Source organism: Nansenia antarctica, assembly GCF_963989245.1.
Source record: "Nansenia antarctica genome assembly, contig: SCAFFOLD_25, whole genome shotgun sequence".
In the NCBI taxonomy this organism is placed as follows: Eukaryota; Metazoa; Chordata; class Actinopteri; order Argentiniformes; family Microstomatidae; genus Nansenia; species Nansenia antarctica.
The window spans coordinates 1,167,501-1,192,553 of NW_027662493.1; positions in this window are offsets into that span (position 1 = coordinate 1,167,501).

Genomic DNA, 25,053 nt, shown 5'->3' on the forward strand with positions numbered 1-25,053 from the left:
GGGAGACAGGGAAATGGTGAAGGAAATGGTAACCCCCCAAACTCCAGCCCGCTCACTCCGCTCCTCCACCTCGGCTGGCCGACTGGCCTCACCACCTCTGCACAGCAGTCGTGCTGCCCGATCTCGTCTCTTCACAACACTGGCTCCCCGCTGGTGGAATGAGCTCCCCACGGCTGTCAGAACGGCAGAGTCACTACCCATCTTCCGTCGTAGACTGAAGACCTCCATCTCTTCAGGTTACACCTTAACTGCTCCTCCTGAGACATCTTCTGCCCCTCAGCACAACGTCTCCTAAAGACACCCGCTTTCCCCTCTACTGTGTCCCTAAGAACTTCTATTGCCCCCCTTGTACTGTTTCTCTGTTCCTCCAGTATAAAAAAAAAAAAAAAGTTTAGAAGAAGGTGATTGAAGAAGGTTTTTCCTTCTACCTTCTATCAATGGCCCCGGGCCTGAGCTAGATTACTCTTCCTGCCTTGAATGGTGGACTGATGATTCACATGCTTAGTATTCAAATGTATTGACTGTAAGTCGCTTTGGAATAAGGCGTCTGCTAAATGCCAAAAATGTAAATGTAAATCTCAAGTGGTCCGAGCACACGCGGAGGCCCACGTACAGCACAAGGAGACCGTCGCGCACACTACCAACAACTCTACAGCAATATTCTGGACATCATTATTTGCCAGATACGGAATAGGTTTCAAGACCACGAAAAATGCATGTTTCTTTCCCTCCTCGACCCCCAGCACTTTCAGACCTACCGGAAGAAATTCCCTCAAACAGCCTTCTCCAGCTTAACACAGAGTCACAGAACACTGTTCGATCTGTCCCGGCTAAAAACAGAACTAACTGTAATGAATGCCATGACTGATTTTGAAGGGACAGTCCCATTGATCTCCTCCCTGAAGTCCCACTGAAGCAGAAACATCTGAGTGAGAGCATGGGGCAGCTTAAAACATTGGCATGTGTGGCAGTGACCATCAGGCGGTCATTCTCGGCCTTAAAGCAAATTAAAATGTATGCCAGAAATGCTACTGGACAGACTTGGCTTTCAGCATTAGCCTCCATGTCTATTGAAAAGGACATATTGGTGGAACTGAAATGCACAGATTAACTGTACAACAGAGTAATTGAAGTCTCGAGGAAAGAAAGGAGGATGTATTTTGTGTTCAAATATTCAGTTGTTTTGGTGAGTACAAAGCATTTTATCTTTTATTTGTATATATTTTTGTCATTTTATTTCTGCTAATATATATGTAATTAAAATGACAAATATATAAAAAATACATGTTTTATGCTTCTGTTGCAGGTTGCAAGAGATGTAGAGATGACGTGTGTGGCGCACTGGCTCAGCTGTGCAGTAAAAGTACTCTATTGTTGAATTGTTTGGTTTAACCTTTATCAAAGTGGACATTCAAGGCTAGGAATACACTTTCACCACTGTCGCAAATATATCCTCAAATGATTTGTTCGTTTTCTTTTATTTTCAGTGAATAGTTTGTGTCTTTATCGTCACGTTTCTTAAATGTAACTGCTTTGGGTGAGACAATGCGCTGTTTAGTGAACAAACTTGTTAAAGCTCGCATATTTGGTGGACTTAATAAAACTTTGTAGAGCGCCTTTTATTTTAACGTTTTGACAGTATCCAAACGATTCTAAAGCTGATAGTTTAACACTCTAAATTGTAAATGCAAAACTAAGTGTTAGGTAAACTGGGTAACCAAGCACAAAATATGACCGCAACAAGATGAATGAAAATCAGTAACTTTACAAAGTTATGTATTTTCAAAGGGTATAGCTATATAGAGAGAAATGTGTCATTTGCCGTAACGCAAGTAAGCCTACGTGTTAGCTAGCAAGCTGGGCTAGCTAGCTACAGTGTGGTGTCAGCTAGCTACGGCGTGGGTTAGCTAGCAAGCAGAGGACTAGCTAGCTACAGTGGGGTCCTATGTTAGCTAGCAAGCAAATGTTTGCAATGTAGCAGATGAGTTTTATGAGGACACTGCCGTCTAGAAAATGCAGCCACATTATTAACTAGCTACCAATTGATAGCAAGCTTCACAGTAGCTAGATTGATTTGTGCAGTAGAGTGATGCAATTAAACAGAACTAGCTGTGTTGTATAACACCATGTAACCCAGTACAGTGCAAGTCATATTTTAGAGTCAGGCCAAATTATAATATTCTGCCTGATCACTTATGGAGTCAAAACTAGATTGAAAGGTGTGCGTGCCTTGCAGACAGCTCCATGTGGAAAAAAAACAACTTGCAGGGGTACGTGTATTGTGGGCGAGTGGTCAGCTAGGAAGGTAGGAGGTAGACAGCCGAGGGGCTTTGAACATCCATCATTATTTTTGTCCTTTTCGAGTCTTGCAGCTGCAGTAATGAAATGGAGCACAGACGCAACTGAGGAGAAAGGCACAGAGGAACGGTGTACTCAATGAGTTTGTATTGTCCTGACAGATTCAGCCCCGCCACTGACGGGCTGAAGAGGTTCCTAAATAATGAGTTTGTATTGTCCTGACAGATTCAGCCCCGCCACTGACGGGCTGAAGAGGTTCCTAAATAATGAGTTTGTATTGTCCTGACAGATTCAGCCCCGCCACTGACGGGCTGAAGAGGTTCCTAAATAATGAGTTTGTATTGTCCTGACAGATTCAGCCCCGCCACTGACGGGCTGAAGAGGTTCCTAAATAATAACAGTTATTCTATCTCTCTCTCTTCCTCTCTCAGTGGCCGCGTGTCTCTGTCTCTGCCTCTGCCTCGTGTCTCTGCCTCCTCCTACTACCGGGGGAAGTGGAGAAGCGAGAAGAGGTTTTTGAATGACGACAAACGCCGTGTGTAAGCCTTATATAGGCGGACAATTGAGGAGAAAGGCAGTGTAAAGGTCTCTAGGCACAGAGGAACGGTGTACTCAATGAGTTTGTATTGTCCTGACAGATTCAGCCCCGCCACTGACGGGCTGAAGAGGTTCCTAAATAATAACAGTTATTCTATCTCTCTCTCTCTTCAGTGTCCGCGTGTCTCTGCCTCCTCCTACTACCGGACGCTTTATATAGGCGGAGGGTCCCGTCCCTCGTGACACAAGCGTCGCCTGGGCCAGCCAATGGGCTGGCGCAGTGTAATTCAGCTTCTGATGAGGTCACGCAGGGGGCGTTCCCATAGTGAGATACGAACGAATACTATGAAAGAGAACGAGTCTGATCACTGACACCTGTCCGTAATCAGACCGTCAACCCTCTCCACCAAAAGTCTGGCTCCCTCTACAGGCCAGAACGCGCCATGCTCCCCACAGTCAGACTACGCTTCAGAGCACCACACGCTGCACACGACCTCCTTTCAACCACAAAGCGCGAAGTCAACTTCCCCACGGAGCACGAGTTGTTTCTGTTGTTTCCATCTTATATAAGCTTCATTAACATGTCCATCTGCATTAATGTCAACACAAATATGCAACTAGACACACACACACACACACACACACACACACACACACACACACGCACACACACACACACACACACACACACAGGGTGCGAAATAAGGGGGAGCTCGGGGAGCTATAGCTCCCCTAGTGGTGACATGAGCTCCCCTGGAAACATGGTTTGTGAAATTTTGGGGGAGCTCTAAAATATTCCAAATTGCGATGGATTTATTCCAAGTTGTGACGGATTTTACCTGGTGTAATATGATTTGTAGAGGCATACAATCTATTTTGATGTTGGTATTAGGTATATAAATGATATATAATAGCCTATATAGCCTACATATAGGCCTTTATTGGCTACAACTATGCGACAGTAACTTGCAGCGGGGTGCACTGACGCTGAACCCCTCATAGTGATAAGTAGGTGGACAACGCGTGGTGCTGAAATAGTCGACATGCGGTGTGTGGTTTGAAAAAAGTAACGCCAGCTCAGTAAATAATTCAAACTTAATGTTTACTTATAGGCTATGTGAATGTGACTGCACCACACATGTGAACAGTAACAAAGCAAATGCAGTTTAATTTAATGAAAAACATTGACAACTAAATCGGCGCAAAAAAAAAAAAAAGCTGAATCCGCTTAGCCTATATGCTCCTGAAAAACATTTGATGACAGAGCAAACACGCTACATTACTAGGGATAATAATTACAATGAGCCATTCATTAAAAATAGAAAAAATAATATTAGGCTATTAAATCTCACTTAATGAGAAAACATCTCCCATCGGTCACTATTTGTATCTGGTGATATGGATGTCTTTGAGTGTCTAGAAAAGCGCTATAAGTCTAATGTATTATTATTATTTATTATTATTATGGACGTCACTTTAATCCGGCAGTTCTCAAGGTTTTTATGCACCAATCGATTCCTCTAGTCCGTCTTTATCGCATTCATTGATGAAAAGGACAACTCGCATGTATAGGTGGAAGCAGGCGCGGATCTATGGGTGGGCCTGGGTGGGCCTAGGCCCGCCCAGATTGACAGCTGGCCCACCCAGTCAGATTCATAAAAATACATATTTTTTTATAATAAAATATGTTTAAAGTTTAATTTTCACTAACTAACTGTAATGTGAATAGTTTTGTCTTGGAAATGATTAAAAGTATGTATTAATAATAATACTAATACTAATAATATTCAACTTCCTCTCTTACGTTTACATTGCTTCCTCTTTTAGTTTACTCTGATTGTTCAGTTGACCTTGACCAGTTGTTCAGTGTGCGCGCTACGATGGCTAAACAGCTAACATTGTCCCGCTTTCTTAAAAAGCCACGTCTGGAAGTCAGTGAAAATAATGAAAGTTTGGACCAGGCCTTAATTGTCTAGAAATCTTATTTATTCACAATAACAGATGATGACGCCACACGCCGACGTGTGGAGAGTCCGAGACAGCGCTGTAATAGTTCGGTGAAGTATATTTTTTATGAGACTTTCCAAGATTAAAACGAAGAGGGAAACATTTGTGTGGAACAACATTGTGTATTCCTTCACTGGATATAATAATATAATACAATAGAAGCACACAACTTTACACAACAATATATGTGTATACACCAGTTTACGTAAATCCCCTAATAAGCGTTAGGTTTTGTAATAAAATGATGGATCACCCCAACTGGTCCGAGCCAGGTACATGTATGATTCAACTTGAGCTTTCGGTTTGCACTGGACTGTCAACACCCACAGTTAAAAGCTTGCAAATGATAATACAGGCATTTCTTATTACAATTTCTATACTTGGTCCTCCATAGTTGATGGTTATTGGTTAATTCATTGACTATTGCGTGCGCTTGAATGCCTTGCGTGTGTGTATTATAATAACTTGTTTGGCTGTCCGTTGCATTCTCTGGGTAGACAGGTACTTTATTTATTTTCCGTTCGTTTCATGGTCTGCATAGTGATCTCCTCCAGTCCCTGCGAATATTTTGCGTGTGTGCGTGCGTGTGTGTGCATGCGTGTTGGTCGTGTTTCGAGCACCCACGGGCAGAAACATAAATCGGCGCCTATGATCGCGAGCCCGGTTGTGTTCCATCCATCTGGCTGCTCATACATAGGTCTAAAACGTGCGGTGATGAGTTTCACTCAGGCCTACCCGGATTTTTCCAGGCCTACCCATCAGCCACTTTCTGTATCCGCCACTGGGTGGAAGGGAACATTCATTGTGAGCACGGAAAATGTGAGTCTCACAACGGCTTTGCATTGATGAAACCAGGTAGGATGAACGCATAGTTCGCTGTCCATTCCTGTTTAAATGCCCTGTTTCCACCGTCAACTTTCCTCTTTAGACCTTTGGAGAGTGACATTATGCTTCTCTTGCTAACTAGCAGGTTAAATGTTTAGCTAACTTCACCCGGCACCAAACAACCAATCCAATAATAATGAAACCTTGTAAGTCTGGGAGGAGGGGGGAATCATTATCAGAATAAAACTATGTTAAATAATTATTAGAATAAGTTAGGCTGCGCTACATCGTCAGTCCACACATTTATTATTCAAAACTATGGAAAAGGGTGAAACTACGTTGTTGAGAATCACAACACAAACTCGCTAGTCAAGCCAAAATACAGCAGCGAAATGGATTGGACTGCTACCTAGTTAACTAGAACACTACTTTACATTGTTACCTAGTTAACTAGAACACTACTTTACATTGTTACCTAGTTAACTAGAACACTACTTTACATTGTTACCTAGTTAACTAGAACACTACTGTACATTGTTTAGCAGGCTCACAAAACAAGCTGTGTTAGTTGACTAGCGATGTGTCATTGATTTTCGACAATGCGGAAATGTATTCACATTTTTCGAAAGAAAAGTCAAAGCATTAGAACGTAGAACGGAAAATCGCACGCGCGCTTTGCGCACGGAAAGCCACCAGCCCTGATTTTGCTTTAATCCCTGGGCTCCCCCGCACACCGTGATTTCATTCGCACACTGCACACACACACACACACACACACACACACACACACACACACACACACACACACCTACTTCGAAAGTTTAACGCCATCAATACGTTGTTTATAAAACTCTTAACATATCCCATAAATCTGGGTTTTGGGTTTAAAACTGTTAGGCTGTCATTGTTTTATCTTCAAGTTCAACAGTACAGTAGGTTTAGCAGAAGGCTGAAATCACAATGTGGGAAAAGTGTGGTAGATTTACATACACACACGGTAATCACAGCGTGCCAGAACTGTATCCAGGCTGTGGAACAAACAAACACCCTTTACAGGGGGGGTATTCCATCAACGTCACTAAAGGAAAATCCAGGCTTATTTTGATTATATAAGTAAGTATAAAGGTATACAAAATAAGGCTGTATTTTTAAATCAATCTTATCAAAATAAGCCTGGATTGTTCTGGATTGGATTGTCCTTTAGCAACCTTGATGGAATACCCCCCAGGTCTATACAGAATCACAATCAGGATCACAATCAGAATTGCTTTTATTACATCAATGTACGGATACACAGAGTACAATTCTTGGGTTCCGGTTCATTAAACATTGGCATTGTTTTTGCAGCAGAATACAAGATCAATATTCAAATGGAATAACATGAATGATCTTTATTGTCATTGTAACGGGTACAGCAACATTTTAATGCAAACCCTAGGTGCTAACAATCAAAACACAGTCCTAAGATAATAAAACACAAGAATGAGACATAAATAGACATAAATAAGGGGATAAGTGATCGGTAGGAATCTGAGAATGTATCTATTATGTAAACGTATACTTCTATACACTATATGGCCTATTCACAGGGGGGTATATAGACAGGGGGGAGTAAGCATGTAACTGTGTACTTTTATAAACATATAAACATATGAACTAGTAACATACAGTATATGAAAACCTAACATAAGAATGTAAACTGTAATGTAAAATAAGCAGGATATAAAAACAACAACAATCAACAATAGTACCAGTGAGGTCTTCGCTTCAGCACTCTGTTCGTTTCCACCGTCTGAGTTGTCCCTCTCGTTCCTTCGTGTCGCGGGAATAGACTCCTAGTCTCAGTGGCGAAGCTACCAGGGTGGCAAGGGGTGGCAGCTGCCACCCTTGAAAAAAGTCCTGCCACCCCAGTTACACAGACCAACTGATATAATTTGTTGTATTATTATTATTTGATCTTTATCTTTATTTTTAATCAGAATTCAGTGTAAAATTCCCAAATTTCCACGTTTGAAAAATAAACTCACTGTCTGTTCCACCCCTCCGTCTCAAATGGTTGCACCCTATTTCACACGGGGAGATTTGAATAGGCTAGGTGTGTTCCAACAGTTTACCGCACAGCTGATTAATCAATTAAACCAATAGAGTGAGACAGGATATGTTCATACAAGGTGCCTTTCAGGAAGTAGTGGAGATCGTGCACCTAGCCTATTTGCCGGCTGAGCTGTTTTTTTGGTGCTGTGCCGTGTGGAGCCTGTTCAGGTAATGTTAAATGTGGTTTTAACTAATTATGTTATTACGTTTACAATTCATTACCTATTGGATATGTTTAGTAAATTAATTGATTTTTTGTTCATCAATGTAACGTTATTTGCTGAGTTACTGTTTAGCTAACGTTAGCGTTAGTATAGTTATGTCATTGTAACACGATGTTAATGTATGTTGAAAATATGGTGCAGGAAGAAGGGTAGTAGCAAAATGAAGAGGAACGGCAACGGTGATATTAGGATTTTCTAATATCTGATTTTTTCCCCTCCTTTATTTTTATTTTCCTAGATATTTCCAAACACAGAGGAGATTGTCCGACACAACCATCCTTGGAGACGTTTTCCAAGACATTGCAGGGTGGAGCCAGAAGGAGTTTCCGTGCCGAATGGTACAAGATACATCCCTGGTTGGAATACTCCCAGTCGAAAGACGCAAGTTATTGTTTCTCTTGTAGACACTTTTCTCTGCCTAACGCCCCTAAGAGTGTGTTTATGGATGGATATTCAAATTTGAAGAAAGACACATTTAAGGACAGTGGATTTTGTTCCCATGCTAAATCTGAGAGCCATGTTAATGCAATGTTTGCGTGGACAGAGAATAAGAAAATGATAGATAAAAACACATCAATGTTAGTAATGATGGATGAAGAGTCCAGAAAAAAAGTAATCGAAAATCAGAAATATATCAAAACACTAGGTGAAGTTCTGCTGTTAAAAGCAACTCAAAATATTTCCCAGCGGGGTCACAGGGAATCTCCTGAGTCTGATAATAGAGGCAATTTCTTAGAGATTTTAGATATCCTATGCAAGCATGACCCATTTTTAAAGAAAACAATGGAAGAGCAAGCCAAAAATGCTAAATACACATGCAGCAGTATCCAAAATGAAATACTCCAGTGTTTGGCAGGGATGGTTCAAGAGGAGATCATAAAGGAGGTCAAAGAGAGTGCACAGTTTTCTGTTCTAGTGGATGAAACGAAAGATGTCAAGAAAAAAGAGCAGATGTCTTTTGTTCTTCGTTACTACTATAACGGTGTAGTACATGAGAGTTTTCTGGAGTTTCAAGAGGCAGAGAAACTGGATGCTGCCAGTTTAACAGAAAAAATTATAGGCTGTTTAGAGAAGCATGGGCTAGAATATAAGAAAAACCTAGTTGGTCAAGGCTACGATGGAGCATCAACTATGAGTGGGAAGCATTCTGGTGTCCAAGCCAGAATAAAAGAAGTAGCCAAGCATGCATTTTACGTTCATTGCAGTGCACACTGCTTAAACTTAGTGATAGTGGACAGTGTGAAATCTGTACCCGACGCTGCAAATTTCTTTTCATTGTTAGAGCGGGTCTTATGTCCATCCCAAATGGTTGGCGGTGCAGAGGGAGATGTTTGATCTCCAGCGGCTCAGCGATACACGATGGGCCTGCAGATATTTAGCTTGTCGCAATGTTATGGATAGGTTGCCTGCTTTAATGCAAGTACTTGAAGACATTTCAGATGAGGACAATCCGGACAGAGCTGTTGAAGCAAGAGGGCTACTGGTTCAAATTGATCTGAATTTTATTGGATGCCTTACAGTTTTTAGAAAAGTACTAGGTGACACCCGATTTTTGTCAGATATGCTCCAGTCAGCACAGCTTGACCTTACTAAAGCTGTTGAGCTAATTGAAACACTACAACAGACTCTAAAAAACTATCGTACTGAGACATATTTTGATGAGCTTTGGATTGAAATACTCAACACCTGTGAAAGTTGTAACATTTCTACAACTCACACTCATAAGAGGGCAAGACGGATAACAAAGAAACTTAAAGGTAGTGTTATCACGTCTACACTAGGACAGCACACAATACCAGACAGCAAAAAGTATTTTCTAACTAAAATATTTTATCCTGTCATTGATTGCATGATTGGTGAAATGCAAAGACGATTCTCTAGCTTTAACTGTCACATCATGCAGGGTATCCAGGCACTGAATCCATCCAGCAGCAGCTTTTTGAATGAGGAGGCAGTTAATCTTTTAGCAAATGCATATGGATCAAATGTAGATAACCTTGAACTGGAACTGCAGCAGATTAGAAGATTGTTGGATCAACAAGCAACAAATGGAAAACAAAGTCCCTCCAGTTTAATGGAATTAGTTAATTTTTTGGATCCATACAAGACGGTTTTCTTGGAGATGTTCAGATTATGTAAAATAGCTGTAGTATTGCCGGTCACCAGTGCAGCATGTGAGAGGAGTTTTTCAACTCTTAAAATAATAAAGAATCACCTGCGCTCTACCATGGCAGAGAATAGATTAACAAGTATTGCAGTTCTCAGCATTGAGTCTAAACGTGCAAAAGCTCTGAATTTGGATGAGTTTGTGAAGCGATTTGCTGCACAGCATAGCAATCGTCGCATTCAGCTTTTGTAAATGTATTTTTTGGTATTTTTGTATTATTTATTTTTTTAATAGCAGATTTTGTGGCAAGGCAAGTTTATTTTTATAGCACGTATACAACAGGGGCAATTCAAAGTGCTTTACATTATTTAAAAATACAGCAAGAGGAGCATAGTAAGATGTTTTTTTTTGGTAGCCAGTGCAGGGATCTCAGGATTGGTGTAATGTGTTCAAAGTTCTTTGTTTTTGTTAGGACCCTAGCAGCGGTGTTTTGGATGAGCTGCAATTTACGAACAGCTCCTTTAGATAGGCCTGTTAGTAGACTACAATACTCAAGTCTACTCCAAACAAATGCATGGATGAGTTTTTCAAGGTCTTGCTTGGACATGAAACCTCTCATTCTTGTTTGTTCTGACGATCAAGTTCAGCGCGCATTGTTCATGTTCCTTGTTTATTGTCTCAGAATGAAAGAGATAATAAAAAGTTTTTTTCTCCCACAAACCTATGATGATGATGATGAAAACCTTTATTGTCCCCAATGGGGAAATGTTGTTGTCAAACAGCTTAGTAGGGCAGACAGAAAACATTCAATAAATAAATAAATAAAACAGTGCAGGCTCAATAAGTAAACAGTGCAAGATAAAGTGCTCAAGTGCATGTATAGTCCAAGTAGCAGTCTTAACGGCCTCTCAGCTCCAGGTCTCCCCCACCCTGCAGGGCCTGGTTGTAGAGTCGGAGTGCAGCTGGAATAAAGGACTGTCCAAATATTTTTGTACTTTGACGGGGGAGAACAAATCTGTGGCTGAACTTGCTCCTCATCCCCGCCAGATCGCAGTACATCGGGTGGGAGGGATTGGCCAGCATCTATGTCTTTGTAATAATTTACTGGATGAGAGAGAAACCTGTACACATGCACACACTAGTTCTATATGTAGAACAGGCTGTAAGGGATGATAAATATACATAAATGTAAGACATTAAGATAGCCACTTATCAAAATGATGGCCACACTAAAATATCTGCTTGCCACCCCTTTGCCACCCCATGTATAAATCTCTAGAATCGCCACTGCCTAGTCTGTCCGAGGACAGATTGATGACCTAAGTGGGTCATAAACCTCCTGGAGCTCAGGGTCTCTCTGGGGCTCTTGGTAGCAACAGATGGTAGTATTGATGTGCTCTAGAGTGCATATAAGCGCGCAGGCAGGATGAGAGGGTTAGTTCTTACTTGTTGAAGGTTCTGTTCTGGTTGTGAGTAATGAACTCATCATTCTGTAGAATTATTAGATGTTTTGATTCAATAAAAAGTCATTGAATGGCATCGACGGTCATGGTCTGACCTGTGACAAAGCATGAATATATGTTACGGTACATGTGGGAAAACTAGGGTTAGGGTTAGGTGCTAGGGTGCTACGGTTAGGGTTAGGATTAGGGTTAGACATGCCAGCATGTACCAAGTCACCCTAGCACCTAACCCTAACCCTAGTTTTCCCACATATACCGTAACATATACATTTTACTTAAGTTGGAAAGAATACATTAATGGAAATAAACAATTTGAGAAAATTAACACTTTTTTTTTTTTAATTGCCACTTTCACTGTCTTCAAAAGCTAATAGATAGTTAGTTAGATAGGTAGATATAGATATAGATAGTTACAAGAATAGATAGATAGACATACAGACAGTTAGATAGATAGATATGTTTAATTAAAAAGTACAATTATTAATTAAAATTATATGTAGAGAGAGAGAGATAGATTGATGAATCTGTGTTATTGTGGTCTCCCATTGCTTTTGTCAGTGTCGTCCAGCCTCAATACATGACAGCTTACTAGTGAATGAGTCACTGTTTTTTTAATTGCCACTTTCACTGTCTTCAAAAGCTAATAGATAGTTAGTTAGATAGGTAGGTAGATATAGATAGATAGATAGATACAGTAGATAGATAGATACATAGGTAGATAGATAGGTAGATAGATAGTTACAAGAATAGATAGATAGATAGACAGACAGTTAGATAGAGAGAGATAGATCGATTGATAGAGATAGATAGAGAGAGAGATAGATAGATATTTTGATTGATGAATCTGTGTTATTGTGGTCTCCAATTGCTTCTCTTGTCAGTGTCGTCCAGCCTCAATACATGACAGCTTACTAGTGAATGAGTCACTGTCTCAATCTAGAAAAATTAAACATGTTAGAGCATAGCTAGAACGAGGATGGTAATATCGATATCTGATGACATCACAAGGAGTCTCAACTGAGGCCTTTATTACAATAACACAAAGTCATCATGAATAACAACTTACATTCAGAATGTACCCAGAACACTGGTAAACTTCCAACACCCAGTTCATATATCATTTATTTTTACACAATCAGCCTAGAAAGAGAGAGGTCTGTATTTTGAAGGATCATTTCAGAAGTGTGATGAATATAAAATGTTAATTTCTCCATGCTCTATGTATTTATTTATGAAAGTGTTGTGTTGTTTTGTATTCTGTTGAAAGGGGAAATTGTGATAAATAATTGACTCAATCACTATCTAATATTATTCCCACACTGTTGGCAGATTGCTCTATTATTGTGAGTCATGAGGTTGAAATGTTCCCTTATGAAATAATGCATCAATGACATCACTGGCACCATTTTATACCAAAGTGAGTGACAGCAGCTGGTGAAAGGTGGACCAAGTCGATACGGTCATCTTTCCTTTTTTTTAATACAGATTATGAAAGTGTAGATTGTCAGCTCTCAAATGATGATGTCATACACTGAAACCAGTTGAAATTAGATGAATTTATTGTTTATGTGAATGTCGGTACACCTCGATTCAACTAGCGGAGAAAATCTCCCTGAACCAAAACAAACAAACACGTTGGTTTCAGACGGTGCTCCATCGCGCTAGCTAGCTAGCTAACAACAACAGCTGCTCTGCATGTTTAGCACATCACAACATGCTGACAGAACATGAACATGCTAAAAACACATAACTACACAACACTAGATCACACAGTCCCTAAACATGAACAAGACATGTATCACCATGACAACACTCACCCGAGTACAAAGCTCAGAACGTGTTAGAGCAGACGAGTGTTGTGAATCACGTCATGAAAACAAGCTTAGTTCGCTGACAAAAAGTATTTAAGGATCCTAAAACGGTTGATTGTTATATTGAGGGGGCTCTAAAACATTTAACTTTCAGAATAATAAAAAAATAAAAACACATAAAAAAAAATATGCATTGTTGTCAATGTCAATCCATACACACAGGCTAGAGGCCAATCTAACAAATGTGGGGGGAGGAATAGTGTTGGAGTACGTCCAGGCGTATGTCCAGAAAAAAAGCTGATCTAATAGAAAACTGAGAAGTGATAGGATGTATATCTTATTGTGATATGATGTACAACATCTCAGTCTTCCAGCTGAAACGTTAGGAGGATTTATTGCAAACTTAACAACATACCAGTATTCAGTCACACTCGGTTTCTAAACACCAAGGCCACATCTGGGTGGAAGGGGCGGTGACATGACGCAGGAGGGGACAAGGACATCTCAACTCCTACGACCTCGATTCCTCCTTCACTCTCCAGGAGGGAGAGGAGGGGAGGAGATGAGAGGAAGGGAGGAGAGGAGGAGATGAGAGGAAGGGAGGAGAGGAAGGGGGGAGAGGGTGGGAGGAGGAAGGAGGGAGAGGGTGGGAGGAGGAAGGAGGGAGAGGAAGGGAGGGTAGGAGGAGAGGACGGGAGAAATTGAGAGAAAATAATCTAGAAAAGGCTAATGTTATGACACAACCTTCTCCCTGATCCGATCAACAAGCACATGTACATACAGTATATGATGGTGCAGCCAGAAGACCCCCCCCCTTCTTCTTTAGGGCTCCTGCCTCCTTTAAACACCTCCCACACTGGGAGCAGTCGTATTAACTAGTGTGTGTGTTCTCTGGTGTTTCTTTAGGGATCCTGCATGACTGAAACTCTGCCCACACTGGGAGCAGCAGAATGGCTTCTCTCCTGTGTGTATTCTCTGGTGTGTCTTGAGGTGTCCTGCCTGACTGAAACTCTGCCCACACTGGGAGCAGCAGAATGGCTTCTCTCCTGTGTGTGTTCTCTGGTGTGTCTTTAGGGATCCTGCCTCACTGAAACCCTTCCCACACTGGGAGCAGCAGAATGGCTTCTCTCCTGTGTGTATTTTCTGATGTCTCTTTAGGGATCCTGCCTCACTGAAACTCTGCCCACACTGGGAGCAGCAGAATGGCTTCTCTCCTGTGTGTATTCTCTGGTGACTCTTTAGGTATTCTCCCTGACTGAAACCCTTCCCACACTGGGAGCAGCAGAATGGCTTCTCTCCTGTGTGTATTCTCTGGTGTTTCTTTAGGTTTCCTGCCTCACTGAAACTCTTCCCACACTGGGAGCAGCAGAATGGCTTCTCTCCTGTGTGTATTCTCTGGTGTGTCTTTAGGTTTCCTGCCACACTGAAACTCTGCCCACACTGGGAGCAGCAGAATGGCTTCTCTCCTGTGTGTATTCTCTGGTGTGTCTTTAGGTGTCCTGCCACACTGAAACTCTGCCCACACTGGGAGCAGCAGAACGGCTTCTCTCCTGTGTGTATTCTCTGGTGTCTCTTTAGGGATCCTGCCACACTGAAACTCTGCCCACACTGGGAGCAGCAGAATGGCTTCTCTCCTGTGTGTATTCTCTGGTGTGTCTTTAGTTTGCTCATACAACCAAATCTCTTTCCACACTGAAGACAAGAGTGAGTCTTCTGTCCTCCTTGAGTCTGTGGTTGTGATTTAAGGTGAGTTGGACAAATGAAACTCTCACTGCAATCTAAACAGTGGTGATTCTTCTGTCTTGAGCTCCTCCTCCTCCGTCTGTGTTGTTTATGGCTTCCTGATGCGGTGGAGCTGGGCTCCATGTCTGAGTCTGGGTTGGAGCTCTCTCCTGTAAGAATAGGAACATATACAGGATTAGAAACAACATGAGAACAAGTGCTGCTTCCATAGACTCAGCAGTGCCAGAAGTAACACCACATCTCTGGAGTGTTTCTAAAATAATTTATTGCAGCTTATATATTTAGCTTTGGGTATCTGATTAATGGATTAACTGAATCTGTCATAGCTAGGTAGAGTTTGATAAGGACTCCAGGTGGACTCCATTGGCCAATATGGCAGAACCAGGGAGAAACAAATGAAATCTTTGAGAAAGAAGATACAAGAACACAGTGTCTCACAGAGCCACAAGCTAGCAGAAGAAATAGTAGAAAAACAAACAAAACAAAAAACAGGGTGAAAACACTTTGGAGTCAAACTTTCTGAAAACACAAGAGGAGTGTCTAGCCTCCACTAAGAATGTCTTCAATATAGCATATTATATTGCCAAACATAATAGACCATACACAGATCACCATGCAGAAAGCCCTTCTTAACCTCAGACATGCAATTGATACCATTCCTGTGAGTAGTGCAGATTGGGAAAGAGGTTTTTCAGAAATGAATAATGTTGTCACACCTTTGCGCACACAACTGAGAATTGAAAACACCTCAGCTCTTATCTTTATTTAACTAGTTGGACCTCCTCTTGAGTGTTGGAACCCCATGAAATATGTAAAGAAGTGGGTGCCTACTAGAAGATCTGCTAGTCGTAAACTTGTTTATATTTGTGTGTGTGTAGATGGGCAAATCTATATGTATATATGCATGCAGACATGTTTGAGAGGGAGGGGTGGGTGGAGGGGAGGGAGAAAAACAGAAAATATTCATGGCCATAGTGGTTGAAATCTTTCCCTATGAAATGGGACAACACTTCAAGACCCTGATACGTCATCAGTAGTGTCATAGAAAAGCATTGACGCTCGGTTTTACACTATTAACGGATCAAAGTCATCAAACAAAAAAGAACAATGCTTCATTATCAGACCATGGCAGAATAGGTGATCTGTAGGCTATCATCCTGTGCTCCTACCCTGCCAGTCTGCACTGAGATAGGAAAACCATGCAAGAACTTCGCGGCTGAACTTAAGGTAAATTTCAGGCATCATCTGCCATTAAAGGGGGGAATGCAACATGAAGTATGTCAAAATGCACCAGTATCATGCACAGATCAGCCTTAAAACATGTAACGTTAGATAGATAACATTAGACACGGAGGGCAGATTTATTTTCATGGCGTTCCGAAATTCGATGTGACAGGAACGCTGGAGAAACAGCCGCTGTTAGTCAGAACATGATATAACCCATCAATAATATTACATAATAACAACTGCTTGGATTAGATTGCGTGTTTTGGTTTAATAAGTGCCATAGCTATAGCGTCATATGCCATCAAAGAGGAGAAATGCGACATGAAATAGGTCCTAACGCGTGACTATCATTCACAAATCAGCCTAATGTTTGATAGATAACTTTACATCAAATCCATCACCCGTTGTCAAACGACACATGTACGTTTTTTTAATTTTTTTAAACAGGATTGTACATCTGAGAAATGTGAATCGCGCTCCGATGACATGGTGTATTTCTATGGGGAGGCTGTGCCTGGCGCTTCTATTGGACTGGGACGCCGGGGCGCTCATACAATCTCTGCGTTTGTTGCAGAGGAACAGGGTGACAAACGCACAGATATGAGTGCTCCATTGTCTTGCTTTTGGTAGTCTAATGGAAGTGCCCAGGTTATAGTTTAGCTATTATTGTCCTCTACTGTTGAGCACCAAAACCCTCAGATCTTAAACTTGGCTGAAGCGCGCTGGACTTTGGAACGGTGTATTTCTATGTTAAGCATAGGCACAGCACATCGGCATATATTGGTAATTTTTAGTTATATATTTTTGGTTAGGCTTGTTATAAAAAAAGGTCTACAATGCATTGAATGACATTAAACTAAGATAATGAGATAATATTCATAATTTTTCAAATCTTTATTACCAAGTAATCACAGAGTAAAAAGTAATGACATGTGTGGTTGTCTTCCGCATTGCCTAGAGCGGAATCAGATTTCTGTAGATGATTCGCAATGCATCCTGGGAGGTAGGGTTATGGCTCCGAAATCTAACGTGGTCCCAAAAAATCTCTAAACTGAGCCGTGGATAGCCCTCCCCCTCCCCCCCTAGCCCCCGATGAAAACATGAAACGGAGCAGGAGGGGTGAAACAGAGTCATAGGGGTGAATTGGGATCGGGCCTTACTGTGCATCACGTAGCAGAGCATGGCGAGTTTGAAAAGCTGACCGCAGAGAAGGAGAAAAAAAAGGCAGAGAAAGTGTACAGACACAACTCGGCCAGCCTAGCAAAAGGTTTGTGGAGATTTTTAAAAAGACTTTTAAAACATTTAGGCCTAGGCCTCGCTTTATCGGATGCTCTAAATGTCAATTGTCTCATCCACACTAATTTTCTTTTTTTTATTATCCTATTAGTATTAGGCTATTATTTGATAGGTATCGGCAGTATATCGGCCGATATTTCTCATAGATTATCTGTGATCGGTATCGGTGGCAAAAAACAGTATCGGGGCAGAAGTGACAACATCTCTGGGGTCTGTAGAATATAATGACTGAACACAGAGTTCAAGAGAGACTTATCAATGCCACAATAGAAGAGACCAAAGAGGCACTGTCAAACTAAGTATTGACTGTTACAGTAGTACACTATTAACACCATAGAGCACTGACTAGGAGTTGTCCAATGAATACCATTTTAACTAGGGTTGGGTACCGAAAACCGGTACCGGTTACTTTACCTCCGGTTCCTCGTTTCGGTTCCTCTGTCGCCCCCTGGTGTCCGAAACGGACGTTACATGCAACCGCACGTGACATCGCCTGTTAGTTCCAGTGCATGTAATCCGAGACTGAGTCGCTCTCAACAAGTGCGAGGCGACGCGCATGCAAAACAGTTTTGTGATTGGTCTGGATTTAGCGGGAAATTTTGATTTCAGGAAATCCCTCTCCTTTGCGTCTCTCCATCACTTTAACAACGACATTGGCAGGGGAAAAGAATTGGAGTCGAATTTTTATTGACAACGGATTTACATGCTGGAAAAACATGCAGCTAAAATTCAGGGAACATTTGGACAATAAGAGACACAAGGAAGCTGTGGTCGCGCGGTCTAACTACAGGGCAATATGCGTGGGGCAAAAATAATCTAAAATCATCACGAACATCATCATGTCGCTGTCATCAACGGTAAAAGTTGGTTTTCTTTAACTCAGCTGATGCATTACCTTGCTGTTGATTGTTTACCGAATGCTCCATCTGACTGTCACACTGTGATTTTACTTGTGTAAACAGTTAATGAGTAACGTTAGCCCGTTTTGTGCGTGTACTCTCATGTAGGCCTACTTCATATTGATGAGCTGATAATCTTTCAGTGTGTGTGTGTGTGTATGTATGTGACTGTCAGTCACAAGTTTATATTCTACGGATGTTGTTCAGTGCTGTATGCGCGTTCCCGGTTCTGTGTGTACTCTTGTATACTTCATATTCAATGAGCAGATTATCTTTCACTGTGTGTGTGTGTGTGGGTGTGTGTGTGTCTTGGGCGTATCTGTCAGTCACATGTATATTATACGGTAACCTATGTTCAGTGCTGTAGTTCCCCATGTTCTGCTGCAGCTGTAGCATCAGGATATGTTTGTATTTTATCACCTTATATAAAACATCGCTGCTCGGCATTAATGGCGTGCACTCGGAAAATCGCGTCAGTGACCACCCCGCAACTGATGTGAAAAATCCTGGAGGAAACATTTATTTTTATTTTTATCAAAAGTACCGATTTAAGTACCGTTTCGGTACCGGTACCGTTTTTAAAGTATCGATTTGGCACCGGTATCGAATAAAACCAAACGGTACTCAACCCTAATTTTAACATTAGCAAATTCATCACATGAACTTACCACCCAAATGTGTGTCCTCTATTTCCTCTCCCATCACATCTTTCTGCACCACTTTTCCTCCTTCCTCCTCTTCTTTCACCATCACTTCTCCCTCCTCCTCTTCCACTACCACATTCTGTTCCAGTGTTTGACTGCAGTCCTCCAGGTTCACTGCCACCATCTCTGGACCCCGCTGTGTGCTTGTCTGGGCTGGAGAACCACAGTCCGAACCCAGGGAGTCTGTGGACTTGTGTTCAGACATGGTAGCTGGGCTGTGAGGTGGATCTGTGTAGTAAACAAAGGAAGAGGCACATAGTGGAGAGTTAATTTCACAAACATACAAATGACCAGAAACCTAACAGAAGATATGCACTACTATGAGATGCTGTAGTAAAGCGTCTTCCACATTGACTGAACAGAAGAACAGAAAAGGTGGTCTGGTTTTCTAAGAAGAATGAAAAATAAAAGTATGGGGTTAGCTTACCAAACGGGTACATACACCTTACGATCAGTACCTGGGCCAGCTCCATCTGACCCTAACCCTATCACTGCCTGGGTCAGTCTGACCCTAACCCTATCCCTGCCTGGGTCAGTCTGACCATAACTCTATCCCTGCCTGGGTCAGTCTGACCATAACTCTATCACTGCCTGTGTCAGCTCCATCTGACCCTAACCCTATCACTGCCTGTGTCAGCTCCATCTGACCCTAACGCTATCACTGCCTGGGTCAGTCTGACCCTAACCCTATCACTGCCTGGGTCAGCTCCATCTGACCCTAACCCTATTACTGCCTGGGTCAGTCTGACCCTAACGCTATCACTGCCTGGTTCAGTCTGATCCTAACCCTATAACTGCCTGGGCCAGCTCCATCTAACCCTGACCCTATCACTGTCTGGGTCATTCTGACCCTAACACTATCACTGCCTGGCCAGCTCCATCTGAGCTCCCTTGAGTGGCGTGACCTGGCGGTGGTCTATATGATAGTTTGTTAAGGTTTGTGGTTTTTGGTTGGTTGGTCCGGTAACAGAACCAAAATGTGCGCACTCGTTCACACACATTTATCAACAGTGATTCACACCAATATTTCTCAATAAAAACCAGACCATATGAAATGTAAAGGAAAGGAGGGAAATGGAGAGAACTATCTAAATATTAGTGTTGCACGATATACCGGTACCAACGATATACCGCGGTGCCAAAATGTCACGGTGCCTACTATACCATAAGCTTTATACAACGGTACTACCGTGGAATACTATACTACCGTGTTGAACACGGTACCAGCGGGGCAATGTGTTACCTCTATTACCAAATTCACTGGTTCTGCTAATGAGGACAAGACTGGCTCGCGACACCGTTGTGACAGATCCCAGTTTGTTTGCTCGCGCACATCTCCGCAGTCACAATATTACCTTATATATTGACGTTATCTGGATGTCTGTCTGGGTGCGAGCCAGTCTTCTCAGTATCGTCATGGCAGAAGCGTTCCCTACCCATAGCGTCGCACCATCAACGCCAAAATTACTAAAGAAAACTAACTCAAAAAGTTGTATCTGGAACTATTTTGGTTTTAAACCAGATCGCGACGGTAAAGCAATAGATGATGGCCGTCCGTTCTGCAGGAGATGCAATCATGCCATACAGGCAAAAGGAGGCAACACGTCAAACTTAATAAAGCACCTACAATGTCGTCATCCAGACCTTGCACTGGAATACAAGCAAGCTAATGAGGTTAGTATGGCTTTATTTGTTATAATTATCTGTGTTCTTGCAATTAGCTAATATTACAAAAATGAATGAATAAACTTCTTAGCTAAAGTGTGCGGCAGCACTGCTGCTGTTGCTGGCTAACCAGCCGGTGCTAGCCAGCCTGGCTAGCTAATGAAGTAATAACCACACTTCTGCCCTGCTTAGTGACAATCTTTGGAATATGACCACTGAGTTTTCTTAAGTTGAGTTAAGTCTTGAGCTACAGTTTGGAAGTAGCCCTCTATATTTTTGATATGCCAGTGTTTGCTTTTACTTTTCAAGTTCGTGAAAAAGACCCCACAGACGGACAGACATACAGACACAGAAAGACAGACAGACAGACAGACAGACACACACACACACACACACACACACACACACACACACACACACACACACACACACCTACTTTGCTATACTCTTGCAAAAGGCCAGTTGGTCTGTTTGATGTTTCAAACTACTTATTAATAAACATGTTATTCACAAAAATATCGGTTTCAGTACTTTTACTTACCTGTAGAGTTACAGTGTAATGCATTAAATGCATGTTATTCATGCACCACTCATTAAGTTATTGTAACTTGTATAAATACATTGCATGTTCATACAAATAAAAAGTGTTACAAAAGTGCCGCGGTATCGCGATACTACTCAGTATCGTGATACTTGGGCTGGTATAGTATCGCAGGGTAAAATATTGTTATCGTGACAACACTACTAAATATCACTTTCCACTCATCCTAACATTAGACAACTTCATAACATTAACTTACCATCCATCTCCTCCACATCCTCTACTCTTTCCTCCTCTTTCACCATCATGTCTTTCTCCACCACTTCTTCTCCTCCTTCCTCTTCTGTCACCATCACTTCCTCCTCCCCCTCTTTCACTACCACATTGAGTTCCAGTGTTTGACTGCAGTCCTCCAGCTTTACTGCCACCATCTCTGGACCCCGCTCTGTGCTTGTCTGGGCTGGAGAACCACAGCCAGAACCCAGGGACTCTGTGGACTTGTGTTCAGACATGGTAGCTGGGCTGTGAGGTGGATCTGTGTAGAGTAAACAAAGGAAGAGGCACATATAGTGGAGAGTTAATTTCACAAACATACGGATTACCAAAAACCTAACAGAGGTTAGGCACTACTATGAATTGTTGTGCTAAAGCGTCTTCCACATTGACGGGGCTGCGGCCTGATTCTCTACCCCTCTCTCTGAATGGTGCACTCTACACTGGATGGATTTAAAAGGAAATAGACTGGTCTAAGCAATATGGTGAACTCTCGTGCTAACACCAATCAAATGTTTTTGAATGCGCCCAGGATTCGTAACCAAGGCTAAATCCTGTTTCCCTTTTTCACCCCTACCCCTTGTTCTGGAGAGCCACTCTCTTTTCGGCTTGCCCCTCAGAACAGTTGCAAGGGATAGTGGTTGAAAGCTTCCCCTATTAAATGGGATAACCCTTCAAGTCCCTGATACGTCATCAGTAGTATCATAGAAATCGCAATTCTACATCAGCATACTAGCGATTTTTTGTTATGCTTGTGATAAAGAGGTCTATAATACATTGAAAGGACATTAAACTAAGATAATATGATGATTATCATCACTTTTACAAATGTATTAAAGAAGAACATAATGACCTTTGTGGTTTTCTTTTGTTGCTTGTGCGTTCGCCACTATCTTACCGATGATTCGCAAGGCATTCTGGGAGATTTCTCATAACACTAGATATTAGGGATGCACCGAATGTATTCGGCCGAATATCGCAAAATAAAGCGCATTCGGCCTTTGGCCGAATGTGTGAAAACACCGAATGTTTACGACCGAATAGTGGGCGTGTTTTGATTACGCAATCAAACAGTGTAAGCATCCCATGCTGCTCAGCGAATGAGACGAGCATTGACTGCATGCTGCTACGTCTTATAATTAGCCTACAGAAAACATGTCGGCAGTTTGGGAATATTTCAAGGTTTCTGACAGAGACACAAGAATGGCCATTTGCCAACGCTGTTCGGCTGAAATATCTAGAGGGGGAACATCGCCAAAAAACTTCTCCACTTCAAGTTTGATCTGCCACTTGAAGTCACGACACCCCGAACAGCATGCCGATTACCAGAAAAAAACAGCAACCAAAAAGAAAGTTCCTCCCAGCACACCGACGCTATCTGTGGCCGAAGTATTTGAAAAAGCCAAAACATTTAGTAGGGACAGTGCCAAAGCAAAGGGCATTACTGAAAAAATAATGGAATTCATGGCCATGGACGATCAACCATTTTCTGTTGTGGAGGACGTTGGATTTCGTAGGCTTATAAACCACATTGAGCCCCGTTACCCTATGCCTAGTAGAAGGTATTTTTCAGACGTGTGCTTACCTGACATGTACAACGTTGTCGCAACTCACATCCACGAGCTCTTGGCTACAGACATTTCAGCCCTCCGCTTCACTACTGACATTTGGAGCTCTGACGTGAGCCCCACCAGCATGCTGAGTCTAACCGCACAGTGGATAGACACAGATTTTAAGATGCAAAAGATTTTGCTTCATTCACAAGAGTTTAGGGGGTCACATACAGCAGCAGCGATCTCCGAGGCATTCGCCGGCATGTTTGACACTTGGCGTATTGACCGATCAAAAGTGCATGCCATAGTCAGGGACAACGCAAGAAATATGTCAAAAGCGATGGAAGACAGCCATCTAAAAGGTTTACCGTGCATGGCCCACACTCTTCAATTAGCCATTAACGAGGGAGTGTTGAGTCAGCGCAGTATAGCTGATATCATAGCGATAGGCAGAAAAATTGTGGGCCACTTTAAGCATTCTCCGCTTGCCTATTCGCGGTTACAAACTGTTCAAGAACAATTCGGGATGGCACCAAAAAGGCTCCAACAAGATGTGAGCACAAGGTGGAACAGTACGTATTACATGCTGGAAAGCCTTTTTGCGCAAAAGCGAGTCCTGGCTGCATATATAGCAGATTATGATCTGCCCGCAATATTCACTGCACACCAGTGGGTGTTAATTGAGAACATTCTCTCTCTCCTCGCCCCCTTTGAGCAAATAACAAAGGAGATAAGCTCATCTAATGCTACTGTTGCAGACGTTATCCCCTTAATTGTGGCACTAAAGCGTCTTTTAGGCAAAGAGGTTGAAACAGACCACGGAGTGAAAACTGCTAAAAGTACACTCTTAGAGGCTGTCAGCACACGTTTTAGGCAGGTGGACTACGAAGCCCTGTACTGCATCGCGACTGTACTAGATCCGCGATATAAAAATAAATACTTTGATGTGGGGGGAAAGCAGCGTGCGCGCGAAATGATCCAGGCGCAGTTGGAAACGACACCTGGTGATGGAGACGGGGCGCACAGCGCAGAGTGCGCGGTGCGGCAAAAAAGGGCACGTACAACAGACGAGGCAAGCGCACCGTCGCTGTTTGACATGTTTGATGAAATTCTTGAAGAGAATCCAAACCCCGGGCAGACGACAAGTGCAACCGCTCAACAACAGGATGGTTATCTCTCCGAAGTCACCATCCCCAGGAGTGATAACCCTCTGGAATATTGGAGGACAAACCAAGGCTGCTTTCCTGACCTGGCACACATGGCTCGCAGGTACTTGTCTGCTCCATGCACAAGCACAGACAGCGAGAGACTGTTTAGTGCTGCATCTCATGTTATTGATGAGAAGAGGAACAGACTTTCTTGCGAGAAAGCAGAGAAGTTACTCTTCATAAAGAAAAACCTGCCACTTTTCCTGAATAAGTAGGCTTATATTGTTTTAAAGGGCAGCCAGTTATTCATTTGTTTTATTTATCCCTATGCACATTTTTGTTATATATTGTGAAACTGACATGCCATAGCTGACAAGCTACACATACATAAGTTATATACATACGTTATACAGACAGATTTAATTTGAGCAGTCAGTCAAGTATAGGCATAATGTTGTTTGTTTGTTTTCTAATGTTTTGTTAAAATGAAAAAAGTTTAAACAAATTTGTTAAAATGTTAAATATGGTCTTTTACGAAAATAAGTAGCCTAGTAAAAAGTAGGCTCAAAGCACTTTTATCCCAATGCACTTTTTTGTTGTAGGCCTACAAAGATTTTCTTTCAGCAGCTATTCAGGGA